The 17,139-nt window shown below is 37.2% G+C and overlaps 1 protein-coding gene across 1 annotated transcript in view; it reads left to right on the forward strand.

Annotated features, from left to right (window-relative positions):
• The first annotated feature begins 5,521 nt into the window (after positions 1-5,521).
• Positions 5,522-17,139, forward strand: part of TANK (TRAF family member associated NFKB activator) — a 91,183-nt gene continuing 79,565 nt past the window's right edge. The window contains exon 1 of the mRNA XM_062187300.1: positions 5,522-5,603. The gene's annotated coding sequence lies outside the window, so the exon portion shown is untranslated. The remainder of the gene's footprint in view (positions 5,604-17,139) is intronic.

Raw genomic sequence — 17,139 nt, forward strand, 5'->3', positions numbered from 1 at the left:
GATTTTTTTTAAGATAGATGCCAAGAACACTAAGATGGTGTGTATTATCAAAACTATAAATAATCCTCTATAACATTAAAAAGCAAATTAATATTTTTAGAAAACTCTTGGTGACAAAGCTATGAAAATAAGCAAAAAGCCACAAGTTTAGCCTACAAGACACCAGAGCAAACTTATTGAGAATATAAATTCTTTTTTTTTAAACTTGTATTTAATGAATATAAATTTCCAAAGTACAGCTTATGGATTACAATGGCTTCCCCCCCCAATAACTTCCCTCCCACCCGCAACCCTCCCCTTTCCCGCTCCCTCTCCCCTTCCATTCACATCAAGATTCATTTTCAATTCTCTTTATGTACAGAAGATCAGTTTAGTACATATTAAGTAAAGATTTCAACAGTTTGCCCTTACATAGCAACACCAGGTGAAAAATACTGTTGGAGTACTAGTTATAGCATTAAATCACAATGTACAGCACATTAAGGACAGAAATCCTATATGATTTTTTTTAAGAATTGATTAATTTTCTATGCAATTTCCAATTTAACACCAAATTTTCTTTTTTTCATTTTCAATTATCTTTATATACAGAAGATTGATTCAGTATATACTAAGTAAAGATTTCATCAGTTTGCACCCACACAGAAACACAAGGTGTAAAAATACTGTTTCAGTACTAGTTATAGCATTATTTCACATTGGACAACCCATTAAGGACAGATCCCACATGGGATGTAAGTACACAGTGACTCCTGATGTTGATTTAACAATTTGACACTCTTGTTTATGGCATCAGTAATCTCCCTAGGCTCTAGTCATGAGTTGCTGAGGCTATGGAAGCCTTTAGGGTTCGCCGACTTCAATCTTATTCCGACAGGGTCATAGTCAAAGTGGAAGTTCTCTCCTCCCTTCAGAGAAAGGTACCTCCTTCTTTGATGTCCCTGTTCTTTCCACTGGAATCTCACTCGCTGAGATCTTTCATTTAGGTCTTCTCTCCCCCCCCCCCCCAGAGTGTCTTGGCTTTCCATGCCTAAAATACTCTCATGGGCTCTTGAGCCAGATCCGAATGCCTTAAGGGCTGATTCTGAGGCCAGAGTGCTATTTAGGACATCTGCCATTCTATGAGTCTGCTGTGTATCCCACTTCCCATGTTGGATCGTTCTCTCCCTTTTTGGTTTTATCAGTAAGTATTAGCAAACACTAGTCTTGTTTGTGTGATCCCTTTGATTCTTAGACCTATCAGAGCCATCGAATGTGAACTGAAATTGATCACTTGGACTAGTGAGATGGCATTGGTACATGCAACATTGATGGGATTGTATTGGAATCCCCTGGCACATTTCTAACTCCATCATTTGGGGCAAGTCCGATTGAGCATGCCCCAAACTGTACATCTCCTCCCTCTCTTTTCCCACTCTTATATTTAACAGGGATCACTTTTCAGTTAAAATTTAAACACCTAAGAATAATTGTGTGTTAATTACAGAGTTCAACCACTAGTACTAGAACAAAAAAAATACTAAAATGGATAAAGATTTACGTTGTACATCAACAGTCAGGACAAGAGCTGATCAAGTCACTGTTTCTCATAGTGCCCATTTCACTTCAACAGGTTTCCCCTTTGGTGTTCAGGTAGTTGTTTTTAGAGCTAGGGACATTCATTAAGAGGTGCTTAGTACACAGGGTCTGAACAAGTGAAAAGATCAAGGGTTAAGAATTTATAGTCTGAGAATTCTTAACCCTTGATCTTTTCACTTGTTCAGACCCTGTGTACTAAGCACCTCTTAATGAATGTCCCTAGCTCTAAAAACTGCCTCTGCCCACACAGCACCTTGTACCAAGTCCTGCTCTTGTCATTACTAATGGGCGGAATAAAATGTTATTTGCGTGTCTGTCTCTTCCTTAAGATCATGAGCTGCTCAAGGACAAGAAACGCATTTTAGTAGTCCCTGAACCTGGCATAGATTCTAACATATAATAGGTAATAAAAGTTTATGGAATAAATAATTGAACAAGCATGCTAACTATATTTCCCTACTGATAAAAGGCCAATTACTAATTTGCAGCTTAAGTAAAAGAATTGTAAAGAGTAAAAATATTTCCCCTATCTGACCTCATCCCTCCTTCCACTAAATCCCCTTCATCCATTCACTGTACCTAGAAATTCCATTAAGTGAGGACACATTTAATTCTGTAAGTAAGAGATAAAATGTACATATTACTACTGGAGGAACAGTATTTTGGTGTAAATTCATATTAAGTTGCAGATTAATAATATTAGCTACTCTCTCTGGTCCAGCATTAATAGATGTTGGGTGGTGGTGGAAAAGAGTATCATCCCTATTGAGCCCAACCTTTCATTTACAGTGAGATATTACTTGTCATGGTCAGTCCTGCTGTGGCCATGGGCCAATAAAACCCTGGAGCCTCAGCCCATCAGCAAGTAGAGCCTGGAAAATTCTGTTGTTCCCACAAACACTACGCATGCCTGGAGCACAGATTCACCCTGCAGTTGTCTGTGTTATCATCTGAATCGAGTTTCCCAAACACCCACCCCGTGCAGCCTAATTTCTTGGCCAGGGTTGTAGGCATCTGGATCTCTCTATCCCTGAATTCTAGTTGTCAATTAAGAAACTCAGCTTTCCTGCTCTCCATTTTCTCCAGGAAAGACTTTGTCTTCTTAAGTAAACCCCTCACACAGGCCTGCCCTGAGAACCCTGCTGTACCTTGGTAGTGATGTCTTCATTCTAAGATTAGGAACTGCCTTGTCCAGTTAAAACTATGTGAATGAACCCGACTTTTGCCTCCCACCCTCTAACTTGGACTTGAAGCCCTTTCTTTATTCCCTTCCTGGCCTGGTCATTGCACTTTAATCCTTGACAATCCTGGCTTGGTGCAGGGGTTTCTGCATTTCTATCTGCCATGGTCTCATAATTTATGACTCTGAGAGGGGAGGAGGGTAGGTGGGGAAAAGGGAGAGGGGGCAGGAGAGAGGTGAGGGGAAGAGGAAATAGGAAAAGGAACCACTAAAGACAACAAAGATGAAAACTTGCATCTGCCATACCTATTTGCCTAGAGACAGAACTGGTTGGTGGCTTGGGTTTCAAATATCTCAAAATCTCTCAGAAATTCTCTCACAGAATTTCTTCAAAAAGCATATCTAACTAGAGCCTCTCTGTCTTGGCATCAGTAGCAATGCCCAACCAGGTTGAGGTCAGCATACCCAGGTCTATCCACTTCTTCAGGGGCTTATGTGGCCATCAAGCTCAATCATAGAAGTAAATAGAAGGGGGAAGGGGGACACAGGATGAACAGACCAAAGAAAGGGGCATTTCCTAGCTAAGAGAGGAGCCCTGCTAGTTTTTAAAACTCTGTTCATTCAGAAATGCAAATTCTTTTTTTCTTTTCAACTTTTATTTAATAAATATAAATTTCCAAAGTACAACTTTTGAATTATAGCAGCTTTTCCCCCATAACCTCCCTCCCACCCCCAACCCTCCCATCTCCTGCTCCCTCTCCCATCCCATTCTTCATCATGATTCATTTTCAATTATCTTTATATAAAGAAGATCAACTTAGCATATGCTAAGTAAAGATTTCAACAGACTGCACCCACACAGAAACACAAAGTATAGAGTACTGTTTGAGTAGTAGTTTTACCATTAATTCTCATAGTACAACCCATTAAGGGCAGAGATCCTACATGGGGAGCAGGTGCACAGTGACTCCCATTGTTGATTTAACAATTGACACTCTTGCTTATGACGTCAGTAATCACCCGAGGCTCCTGTCATGAGCTGCCAAGGCTATGGAAGCCTCTTGAGTTCACCAACTCCAATCTTTTTTAGACAAGGCCATAGTCAAAGTGGAAGTTCTCTCCTCCCTTCAGAGAAAGGTACTGCCTTCTTTGATGGCCCGTTCTTTCTGCAGGGATCTCACTCACAGAGATCTTTCATTCGGGTCAATTTTTTTTTTTTTTTTTTTTTTTTTGCCACAGTGTCTTGGCTTTCCATGCCTGTGAAACTCTCATGGGCTTTTTAGCCAGATCCAGATGCCTAAAGGGCTGATTATGAGGCCAGAGTGTTGTTTAGGGCTTTTGCCATTCTATGAGTCTGCTGTGTATCCTGCCAGAAATGTAAATTCTTGAGAAGTTCTCTTTTCACCAGTGTCTATCTCACTTTTTTATTATTTTCTTTTTGCTATTTTTATTATATTAAATAGGTTTCATTTTGCCATAGCACAAAAGAACATGCAGTGTGTGATATTTTACCAGTACAACAGTTATAAAGCACATACTGTTAAAGGAAATTTAATGTTTTACTGTATGTTAGATGAATATATGGAATGTTTTACTCATAAGCTTACTCAGTGTTTAAGATACTTTCAAAATTATTTTATCATAAGAAGCAAAATCTCAGACTTATTTAACATGTAAGTTTAAGAGAAGGCAGTGCTTTAAAAGTAGAGGAGTAGAAAAGAAACTTCTGACCAAGAGTCAGAAGTTCTAAATTATAGTCCTTTAACTAATTGTGGAACTTTGAGTATGGCCTCAATCTCATCTACAAAAATGCAGGAGCTAAACAAGGAGACAGCTCATTTTGCTAGTCTATTTTCAGTTCAGTAATTTGATATACCAAGAGTGTAGTACAGTTAAGAAAGAGAAAGAAAAAAGAAAGCACTTGGATTCAAAAGACTCAGAATTTAATCTGAGTGCTACTTTTAACTTCCTTTTTGACATTGAGCATTTACCCTCTCCTGTTTCCTCATCTGTAATAAAAAGGAAATGGAACAGATGGCGTCAAAGGACATTTCCAGCTCTAAAATTTTATAACAAAGAAAAATGTCTGTGGTGCATATGCTGCCTTCCATTTGCACATAAAACTTGATGTTTTGTCCCAAGTAGCCTCAGAGAAATGCATGCATTTGTGAAGCATTTCTCCAGTGTGCTGTAATACACACTCGTCCACACAAAGAGCAGGCCCTAGTTCTCAAAGCAGAGAAGCTGTTTCAAGAGGCTTTGTTTTACTCCTGTTCTGAGTACCTGGGGTCAGGCTTGGAAATGCAGCAAAAATCATTATTGAACCAGTCTTCGTCTTCATCTATAGCCCTAACGCAGACATCTATACTCAAATTTGATCTTTTCCTGCTATTTATAAATAGACTGCTTAGGTGAAAAAGTGGCTTCTTAAAGTCTGTTAAGTCATTTATCAAATAAGCTTCCTTTCAAATATTCTTACATGAAAATATGCTTATACACTATTTTGAGTTTATAATTTCTGACTTTTTGTTAAAACACCTTACTATTCAACTAAAGTATCTCTGCTTCAAAAGGAAGTCAGAGCTACAGTCACGGGTGGTTTACAGAATATTTTCTGGTAGTCTTTTCTTCATTTCAATATCTTGCTATGATTGGCTGCTGGTAGCTACAAATAAGGAAGTCTTCTAGTCAGGGGATTTCTCAGTGGAAGTTCCCAGTTCAACACAAGGGAGAGCTCAGGACAGTTTGGGCAGCATTGGTAAAGCCTGCGGAAAAAAACTTCCAGTCTTGCCTTCATCTTTAAAGAGGAATAGCCTGTGAAGGAAGATTGTGACCTGGAAAAGAGGTAATCAAATTTTAGCAGTTCTTAGATTCTCAGCCTACCGAAGTGGCCTGAATGTCTATAACTGTAGTGTTGCATATTTGTCCCACTGTTGCTTTTTCTAAGTGAATACTTTATTACATGATTCAGTAATGTCCTTGTATTCATTGTCATAGTTAGAAATTGCCCTTTAAAAAAATTGGTTCCCTAGTGAAGATCCAAGTAAAATTGATTCTTTTCTAACTTTTAAGATATAATTTATGCCTCTATTTAAATAATTGTTTAAATTTATATACACTGAGCGATTTTTATTGCATAATATAAGACTGAGAGATACTTGGCCTAAGTTAAATTGTATATGGTTTAGTAGGTTGGTTAATATTATATGTATCCATACTTTTTGTTATATTTTAAAAATCAATTCCAATCAGATCCAGTATATGTATTCAAAATTAAGTTATATTTAATATTTTTCCATCTCATTAGAAACCCATGATAATAAACATTTCATCACACTAAAGTATTAAGCTTACAGACAACCCTGTATTTCCTATCTTAGAACATTTAAGCTAACACAATTATAGTAATCTAGTCTTATTTTCTTACCAACAGACCTTTTTATTTTCCTGATCAAAAATGAATATTAGAGGTGATGTAGTATTTTCTTAAGAATAATCATAGGAAAAATTGACAGATCAAAAAAATTAAATATCAAGAACCACTGACACTGTTGCTACATTAACAGCTGCCACATGGCATGCCTACTGGAGGAAAATGATCACAGGGTCTTCTAGAGCAAGGGCTCAAATATAAATTCGTACCACCTCTTTTTCCACAGCTTTTATTCACTACCCTGCCCTGCCTTTTTATAACATTAAAACAATATTTGGAGGCTATCTTGCAGTAGGATAGAGAAAAAAGGCAAATGACTCCACTGAGTTCACAGAGCAACCACATCATTCCTAGCAGCGAGGTCTCCCTTGTCACTTGGCCACCACATCTCCACATTCTCTCCAGGGTACACTTTACACCACATGATAGACACACTGGAATGCCTCCATGCAATACGCTTCAGAATCAGGGCAGGACTTGGGACTGTATACCTAGTCCAACCTGTCTGAGGTACTTGTCTAGCTGCCTACTGGGGCCTAGAACAAAGTCCAGTTATTTCTCTTAAACATTTATGACCATAAAGAAATGGCTAACTGGATAATTCAAAATAAGTCTGTTAAGTACCCTTGAAAAAGTTCTGGTGAGAATTTCATAAAATTTCTATCCTAATTTGAGGGAAATACTCAACCCACTAATATAGAACCTTCCTGCCAGTGAACTTCCAGATCACTGAATGTATTAAGGCCTCAGTGAACATAAGGTTCTTTGCTGTAAAATGTATTCCAATCTATTTTGTTTGGGCTTCTTCCTTGTATATCGATAGTATAGGCACTATCTTGATGTTCTTTCCACCATATTTTCTAATAACTGCTGTCATATTGATTTCAAAATTTTATATTTCAGTCATTTTGATCCCCATCTGTAGTAAACTATTTTATGCAATTCATAAATATGAAATCTAGTTAGAAAAACATGTCTCCTTTCTTTTTTCTTGTTACCACATTGGCCAGAACTTCTGGAACAGTGTTTAATAACAGAAGAAAGAACAGACAGTCAACCTTGTCTTGTTCCTGATCTCAGTGGGAATTTCCCTAGCAGTTAACACTAAGAATGATGTTGGCTATTGGTCTGGGACAAATACATTTATCATAAACACCAAATTAACTATCAAATGTTGTAGTTCACTACAGGCATATTTAAGAAAGAAATCAACACTTCATGTTAATCTATGTCTAATATGTTTTTGGTTTCATTAAAGAGAACTGCATGATTTTTCTACTGCATATAGTATTGTGCTGTTACACACAGTATAGCAATTACACTTAAAAAAAAATCTTGTGCCGGCGCCACAGCTCAATAGGCTAATCCTCCGCCTTGCGGCGCCGGCACACCGGGTTCTAGTCCCGGTCGGGGCACCGATCCTGTCCCGGTTGCTCCTCTTCCAGGCCAGCTCTCTGCTGTGGCCAGGGAGTGTAGTGGAGGATGGCCCAAGTGCTTGGGCCCTGCACCCCATGGGAGACCAGGAGAAACACCTGGCTCCTGCCATCGGATCAGCGCGGTGCACCAGTCGCAGCGCGCCTACCGCAGCGGCCATTGGAGGGTGAACCAATATCTCTCTCTCACTGTCCACTCTGCCTGTTAAAAAAATTAAAAAAAAAATTTTTTTTAATTTAAAAAAAATTTTAAAAAAATCTTGTGATCAAAAATCATGTTATTATGCTTCAGTAATAAAGGCAGGATTATAGTCATAAACTATATTATGTTACTACTCTGATTAAAATAATTAGTTGATCAAAAAAAACAAACTATACCTACAGATTTCCACTTTTTTCTCTTTAACCCACATGCTTAGACACCTCTCCTCCATAATTTTGGCTTCACAATTCAACTTAGAACTCAAACTAGCAGAAAAGAGCAAAAACGATGTGGCGTAAGCCAGGAACCCTATCCAGGCAGAGCAACCAAGTATTCAAAGCAGATGTTCTGATGCTTTGTGCAAAAATCTTTCCTTTTATGACAGTGCTAGCTGTAGACAACAATTCAGTTATAACAAGCAATTGTAAGCAAAATGCACATTCAAACTAGTTAATCTTATATCCAATTCATATGAAGAAAATACATTCCAAAAAATAAAAATTGGTAATTTACTGAGAACTTCTACATTCCCATTTATAAGTGATATTAATGTGTATTTTTAGTATTCTGGAAATTATAATTAATAGATTTTTAGTATTAAAGATTTAGGCCAGCTTCATAAGTAAAATAACACAATATTCTGAAAAAGTTTAATATGTTATCTGTTCCCTGAAATACTTAAAGAACAAATTGATAACACCATTGGCCTTGGCATCATTTTGGAAGTAATTTTTTAAAAGTTTTTCTAATATTTTCTACTATTATTGATTTATTCTGGCTTAAGTAATATTTTTTGTTTAAAGTTATTCTTTTAATCAAATTTTTCAAATTGTTGTCATACCTGGTATTCTCTTAGACATTTTAATCACCTCTATAACTTTTTGGATAATCCTTTTTCATTATTCATTTTGTCCATTTATGCTTTATTTTTTTTCCCTAATTGGACTTGTCACAGAGCTCACCTTTGGGAAGTACCGATTTTATAGTAGGCTTTGTTTTTAAATCATTTATCTTTGTTTAATCATTATTAATATTTTCTTAAAGCTGTTTTTGGACTATTTTACTTTTCACAGTTTTTCAACTCAATGTCTGGTTCATTTATTTTTATTCTCTTTTGTTTTGTAATGAAAATATTTAAGGTTAGTATCATTTTAACTATATCTTACAACATACGATATGTTATATTTATGTTAGCATTAACATTATTTTACAGCTTTACTTCTTCTTTGACCAGGGGTCATTTAAGGTAAAGGGTTTTTGAAATTAATTTTTTAGAACAACTTCAGATTGAGAGAAAAACTGAGTGCACACTACAGAGAGTTCCCATATACCACTCAACCTACCTCTCCTCACCATGGAAGAGAGTCCCCAATTATGAACATCTTTCATTAGTATGTTCCTTGTTATAACTAAGGAACTAATACTGGTAAATTATTGCATTCTAATCACCCCAAAAGGAAACACTGTACCATTAAGCTGTTGCTCTTTTCATTTCCATTCCCATCAAACCTTGGCAGCCATTGATATGCATTCTCTTTCTATGGATATATCTATTCTGAATATTCTGCTTAAATGAAGCCTACAGGGTATGGATTTTGCTGTGTAACTTCCTTCATTTAGCATGTTTCTGAGGTTTATCTATATTGTAGCATGCATCACTGAATAATATGCTATTGTATGTGTATACTACATAATATGTTTATCTACTCATCTGTTGATGCATAAGGGTTTTGGGGTAAATTTTGACATTTTGACAATTGGATATAGTGTTACTGTGCACAGGCATTTATACCTATTTGTTTGAGTACCTATTTTCATTACTTTGGGATATATACCTAACAGTGGCATTGTGCAATTATACAGTAATTATATGTTTAGCATTTTAAGGGATCACAAATTGATTTCCACAGTGGCTGAACCATTTTGCATTGCCACCAGTAATGAATGAAATTTCCAGTTGCCCTACATTCTTGTCAACACTTGCCATTTTCCATCTGCATTTTTATTATAGCCATCCTAGTGAAGGGGAAGTGGTACCTCACTCTCGTTTTAATTCGTATTTTCCTAAAGGTTATTGATGTCAAGCATCTTTTCATGTGCTTGTTAATCATTTATATATCCTCTTTAGAGAAATCTCTATTCAAGTCCCATACCCATGTTTTCATTGAGTTACCTATTTGTTGTTGCATTGTCATAATTCTTTATATATTCTGGATTCTAGATCCTTATCATATACATGGTTTAAAAATATTTTCTCCCATTGTGGGGGTTGTATTGTCAGTGTGTTGGTAATGTTTTTAATTGCACAAGTTTAATTTTTTTGCATGTGATTATCAGTTTTCCACCATCATGTGTTTAAAAGAGTACTTCATCAAATGGTTTTGACACCATGTAAAGGTTTATTTCTGGACTCTCAATTCTATGTCTTTGGTCTATTATTTTGATTATTGTAGCTTCACAAAAGTATTGACATTAGAAAATGTAAGTCTTCAAAGTTTGTTTTTCCTGTTCACCATCTGCAATTCCATATAAATTTGAGGATACTTGAAATTTCATCTGAATTTGGAAATCAGCTTGTTCATTTTTGCAAAAAACAAAAAGGTCACTGGAATTTTTATAAGAATTGCATTGAATCTGAAGATCAGTTTGGGGAATATTACTATCTTAATGAGTTTAAGTCTTCCAATTGATGGACATGGAATGTCTTTCCACTTAGGTTTTTCTGAACATATTTTCAGCAATGTTTTACAGTTTTCAATGTACAAGTCTTCTTACCTCTTTAACTAATTTATTCTGAGGCATTTTATTCCTTTAAATGTTATTGTAAATAAAATTTTTTATTTTATCTCATTTTAGGAGAGTACATCACTGGCTGACTTTTTGAATGTTTATTTTGTACCCTGAAAGTTTGCTAAATTTTTTAATCATCTCTATTAGCTTTCTTGTGTATCTTTGGGATTTACTATGTGTAGGATAAGATCATCTGAGAACAGAAATAATTTTCCTTCTTGTTTCCCAAGTTGGATGCCTTTTATTTCTTTTTCTTATCTAGTTGCTCTGACTAGAACTTATTGAACAATATTGAATAGCTGTTGTGGAAAAAAGTATCCTTGTCTTGTTCCTGATCTTGGGTTGCTAGGATTTGGATGTGGTTTGCCCCCAAGGGTCCATGTGTTGTAGGTCTGATCTTCAGTGTGGAGGTGATGTGAAACTTAAAGAGGTGAGGTCTAGTGGGAGGTCCTTAGGTTACTGAGGATATTGACCTCAAAAGAGAATACGAGTCTTCTGGACTGAGTGCTCATTAGAATGAGTTGTATAAAATCCAGAACATGATTTCTGAGTTGTTCTCTGACTTTTTTTTTTAAGATTTATATTTTTATTTGAAAGGCAGAGTTGCAGAGGCAGAGAGAGAGAGAGAGAAAGACAAAGAGAAAGAGAGAGAGGTCTTCCATCTGCTGGTTCACTCCCCAAATGGCCACAATGGCTAGAGCTGAGCCTATCTGAAGCCAGGAGCCAGAAGCTCCTTTCAGGTCACCCATGTGGGTGCTGGAACCCAAGCACTTGGACCATCTTCCACTGCTTTTCTCAGGCCATTCACAGGGAGCTAGACTGGAAATGGAGCAGCCTGGACTTGAACCGGTGCCCAACTGAGATGCTGGCACTTCAGGCAAAGGTTTAACTTACTATGCACAGCTCCTGCTCTGGTGTTAATTCTTAAGTACTGGGTAAAATTCACCATTGACAGGGCTGGCATTGTGGCATAGCTGGTAAAGTTGCCACTTGCGATGCCAGAATCCTTTATGGGTACTGGTTCAAGCCCAGGCTGCTCCATTTCTGATCCACTTCCCTCCAAATGTACCCTTTGGGCCCTGCATCCATGTTGGAGACCGGAAGAAACTCCTGTCTCTGGCTCCTGGTCATTGTGGCCATTTGGGGAATGAACTAGCAGATGAAAGATATCTCTCTCTCTTTCTCTCTCTCTCTCTCTCTCTCTAACTCTACTTTCAAATAAATAAATCTTTAAATAAATTTACCTTGGCCGGCACCGCAGCTCAATAGGCTAATCCTCCACCTGCGGCGCTGGCACACCGGGTTCTAGTCCCGGTCGGGGCGCCGGATTCTGTCCCGGTTGCTCCTCTTCCAGGCCAGCTCTCTGCTGTGGCCCAGGAAGGCAGTGGAGGATGGCCCAAGTGCTTGGGTTCTGCACCCACATGGGAGACCAGGAGAAGCACCTGGCTTCTGGCTTCGGATCAGCGTGGTGCACCGGCTGCGGTGCGCCGGCCACAGCAGCCACTGGGGAGTGAACCAACAGAAAAGGAAGACCTTTCTCTGTCTCTCTCTATCTCTCTCATTGTCCACTCTGCCTGTCCAAAAAAAAAAAAAAAAAGAAAAGAAAAGAAAGAAAGAAAGAAAGAAAGAAAGAAAGAAAGAAAGAAAGAAAGAAAGAAAGAAAGAAAGAAAGATTGATTTACCAGCAAAGTTATCTGGTCTTGGATTTTTCTTTCTTGAGAGGTTTTTGACTATTGACTCAATCATTTGTTACAAATCTGTTTGAATTTTCTATTTGTTCTTGATTCAGATTTGGTAGTTTGATTTCTAGGAATTTATACATTCATTTTACCTAAATTTTGTAATCTGTTGACATACAACTGTTCCATAATTTTATAATTCTCTTAAATTTCTATTTGGTTAGTGGTAATATTCCCACTTTCATTTCTGATTTTGGTTATTTTCTGTCTTCTCTTTTTTTGTACAACTTTATGTGGTTTATCAATTTTATTGATCTTTTCCAAGCCTGAATAGTTTTTCATTGATTCGCTCTTCTATTTTTCTAACCTCTCTTGTATTTATCTCTGCTCTACTCTTTATTCCTTCTTTCTGCTAGTTTTAGATAAAGTTTGCTAGTTTGTTGAGGTATAAAGTTAAGTTACTGATTTCAAGTCTTTCTGCTTTTTGTGTGTGGAAATTTATTGCTATTAATTTCCCTATAATATTGCTTTCATTGCATTTCACATGTCTTGGTATGTTGCAACTTTGTTTTCATTCATCTGTAAGTAAATCTTAACTTTCTTTGTGATTTCTTCTTTGACTCACTGGTTAAGAATGTGTGGCATAATTTGCACATTTTAATGAATTTTCCAGTTTTCTTGTGCTATTTATTGATTTCTAGTTTCATTTCATTTTGGCTGGAGAAGATATTTGTATGATTTCTATCTTTTTATTTTTTTAAAGATTAATTAATTTATTTGAAAGGCAGAGAGAAAGAGAGACAGAGAGAGATCTTCCATCTGCTGGTTCACTCCCCAAATGGCCACAGTGGCCGGGGCTGGACCAGGCTGAAGCCAGGAACCAGAAGCTTCTTCTGGGTCTCCCATGTGGATGTAGGGGTCCAAGCACTTGGGGCATCTTCTGCAGTTTTCCAGGCACATTAGCAGGAAGCTGGATTGGAAATGGAGCAGCTGAGAATTGAACCAGCTCCCATATAGGATGCAGGCATTAATGGCAGAGACTTATCCTTCTATGTCACAGTGCCGACTCTGATATCAGTCTTTTTAAATATATCAAGCTTTTGTTGTTGTTGTTAATCTTGTAATTGGATCTATCCTGGAGAATATTCCACATCCATTTGAGTAGAAAATATACTTTGGTTTCCTTGGGTGGATTGCTCTATATATGTCTGTTGGGTATAATCAATTAAAGATGTCTGTTGGGTATAGTCAATTAGAGTATTATTCAAGTTGTCTATTTCCTTTTTGATCTTCTGTTTTTCTCTCCATTATTAAAAGTGGCATAATGAAGTCTCCAATGATTATTGTAGCAATGTCTATTTCTCCCTTTAATTGAGCCAATGTTTATATATTTTTAGGGCCCAAGAGTTTGGTGGGTATATGTATATAACTGTTACATTTTTCTAATGAATAACTATTTTGTTGATATACAATGACCTTCTTTGTATCTTGTAGCAGTTTTTTCTTTTTTCTTTTTTCTTTTTTTTTCTGACAGGCAGATTTAGACAGTGAGAGAGAGAGACAGAGAGAAAGCTCTTCCTTCCATTGGTTCACCCCCCAAAATGGCTGCTATGGCCAGTGCGCTGCACCGATCCGAAGACTTGGGCCATCCTCCACTGCCTTCCCAGGCCACAGCAGAGAGCTGGACTGGAAGAGGAGTAACCGGGACAGAATCCGGTTAGAACCCCGGGGTGCCGGTGCCGCAGGTGGAGGATTAGCCAAGTGAGCCGTGGCACCGGCCATTGTAGCAGTTTTTTGTCTGGAAGTCTTATTTGTCTATATTAGTGTAGCCATCCATCTCTCTTTTAGTTACTATTTTCCTAGAAAAAAAAATTTTTTTTTTTTGATAGGCAGAGTGGATAGCGAGAGAGAGACAGAGAGAAAGGTCTTCCTTTTTGCCATTGGTTCACCCTCCAATGGCCGCTGCGGCCGGCACATCGCGCTGATCCGAAGCCAGGAGCCAGGTGCCTCTCCTGGTCTCCCATGCGGGTGCAGGGCCCAAGCACTTGGGCCATCCTCCACTGCCTTCCCGGGCCATAGCAGAGAGCTGGCCTGGAAGAGGGGCAACCGGGATAGAATCCGGCGCCCTGACCGGGACTAGAACCCGGTGTGCCGGTGCCGCAAGGCGGAGGATTAGCCTGTTAAGCCATGGCGCCAGCCAGAAAAAGTTTTTTCCTACTGTAAATTTCATTGATTTGTGTCTTTGCATCTAAGATAAGTCTCTTATAGACAGCATGTAATTCAATTATCTGATTATGTATGATTCATTCTGTCAAGCTTTGCCTTTTGATTGAAGAAGTTGAGCTATCTACATTTAAGGTGATTACTAACAATAAAGAACTAATACTTCAACCACCTTATTTACTTCCTCTATGTCTTATTCCATTTTTCTATCCTCAGTTCCTCCATTACTGCCTTCCTTTGTGTTTAACTGATTCTTTCCAGTTTAATACTTTATTCCCTACCCATTTTATGTACTTATTTTTAGATATGTTATTATAAGTTATCATGAAGATTACAATTAACAAATTAAATTTATAATAACCTCATTTGAACTGATACTTAGTTTCAGTAATAAAAACTCTATATTCCTATACAGTTTTGTATATGTGCCGTTACAAATTATCTTTATATGTTGTGTGCTCATTAATATAGGTTTATGAGTTTAATTGGTTTTAAGCACAAATAGTAAGGAGCCAAGCACTTGAGGCATTATCTATTGCCCCCTAGAATATGCATTAGGAGGTAGCTAGTTTGGAAACAGAGATGGGACTCAACTTCGGGCACTCCATGATATGGACTGCGGATGTCTTAGGCAGCAGTTTAACTTGATGGACTGATTTTATCCTTGATTTTGGACAAATAATATGTCAGTCTTGCCATTGCATGTTTTGTGTCTTTACAGACTTACCCAACTTTTGTGTATTACTTTTTGCCTCCACGCTCCTCTTACACTAGCATCTTATATTTCAAACAGATTCTTTTCATTAACTTCGGGTAAATGATTTTTCAAAGTGTTTGTTTTCTTTGTATTTTGAGGATTCTCCCTTATGAAGCACAATATTTTCAAATGGAGGCTTTGTCTTACATTTCCCTTTTCTCCGCCTTGTGTAGCCCTTACTAATTAGATACGTGACGTTTCCTTGGTTCTCATTATCTAATTGCTTTTAGTTCCTCAGCACAGATCTTGAGCTGGAAGGACAGACAGACATGCACAGTTCATAGATAACTTTTCATGTGAAACTGGCATTTATCAATTTTGTTACTGTGGGTGTTTGGCTAAGGTAAGATTCCTTACCCTTACTGCCTAGTCATTTTACTATAAAGAGAAGAACTGCTGGTGAACCAGAAACAATTATTGGTCTTTTCCTTGATAGATAGGAACAATGTATAAAAAAATGAAGCCTCCAAAAAGTTCAACAGCCAGATCTGTCTGCTTAGCCCCTTTCCTTATTGGCTTCACATGCTTGGCTAGAAACCATCACATTTATCCACTCCCATTGGGTATTATTGGTATTTTCCAAACCATAGTTCCAAATTGGATAATAGAGAGAGTTCCTAATGGGGGACTTTGGGGTACAAAATATTAATTAGAGATCACACATTGTAGTAAAGTAACTGTCCAATTCACTAGTAGGCACCATGAGGTGGCTTCCTTACCAACACATTTGCTTGCCTTCAAACCACAAAATACATGTTCATTTCAACATCAGAGATCTTGCAGTTGGTGTAAAATCTTATCAAATTATGGTTTTAACCGCCTGCCAGCAGGCTACAACGACCCATATGGTACTTTTGTGCAAATTAGGGAAAGTACTTCTCTGAGAAGCCTTAGACTGAAGGGGCAAGGTTTGGCAAATGAGTACAGCCTGTTCAACATACAGAATAGCCCTGATCAGCAGTCTTGACTTCCAACGTTATTATGAATGCTCATATATTTCAATTTTTATAGGCATTTTAGCTGGAGAATCTGAGACATAGACAGCCAATTCACATGTCATTTTAAATAAGTCAACCAGATTCCATTAATAATAGTATTTCAAAGATTTGGCTGAGATCAAACCTGACCCTGCAAGTTGTAGTAACTGTTTATACTGGTAGGTTTCCTTGTTCTTAGATTTATATTCAGAATTCTCCATAAAATATTAAGCAACTGTAAAAATAGCTCCCAAAATATTTTTAATATGCCTGTAGTTCCCCATTTTCATCCCATCATACCCGACCACCAATGACTAACTTACTTACTAACTTACATACTAACTTGAGGTATTTAATAACATAAATGAAGGAATACTAGAGCACAATTATATCATTCTATTAAAAGGATTATTTCTCAAATGAATGTCTCAAGTCAATTCCCCAGACTTCATTAAAGATATCATATGTCAATTGTAAAAAAAAAAAAAAACAACCTGATCATCATTATAGGAAAAATAAAATATCTGACACCATCTTAACCCAAACTCTTCTAAAATAATTCTACCACCATTCATGCATGTTTCCCAGAAAGAAGTATGCAGCCACTTCTCTTCATTACTACAACGCCAAGGAGTGGAAAGACAGAAAAAAATACATATTTAAGAAATATGTACAGTTAGTTTTTATTTCCTTATTCAAAGTTTTTAGCACCCCAATATTTCAAAATGCCTATCCATTCAGCTTTAGATTCTGAGAATTCCATTAAGTTCTACTATTTTAATCAGAAATCTTCAAAGCAGCTCCTTCAATCTACACAAAAGTAGTGCTGGATAAGCTGGAGTTTATCAAAATTTTAAATTTCTGTTCTACAAAATACACTGAAAGAA

The sequence above is a fragment of the Lepus europaeus genome, chromosome 1, assembly GCF_033115175.1.
Source record: "Lepus europaeus isolate LE1 chromosome 1, mLepTim1.pri, whole genome shotgun sequence".
Classification (NCBI taxonomy): domain Eukaryota; kingdom Metazoa; phylum Chordata; class Mammalia; order Lagomorpha; family Leporidae; genus Lepus; species Lepus europaeus.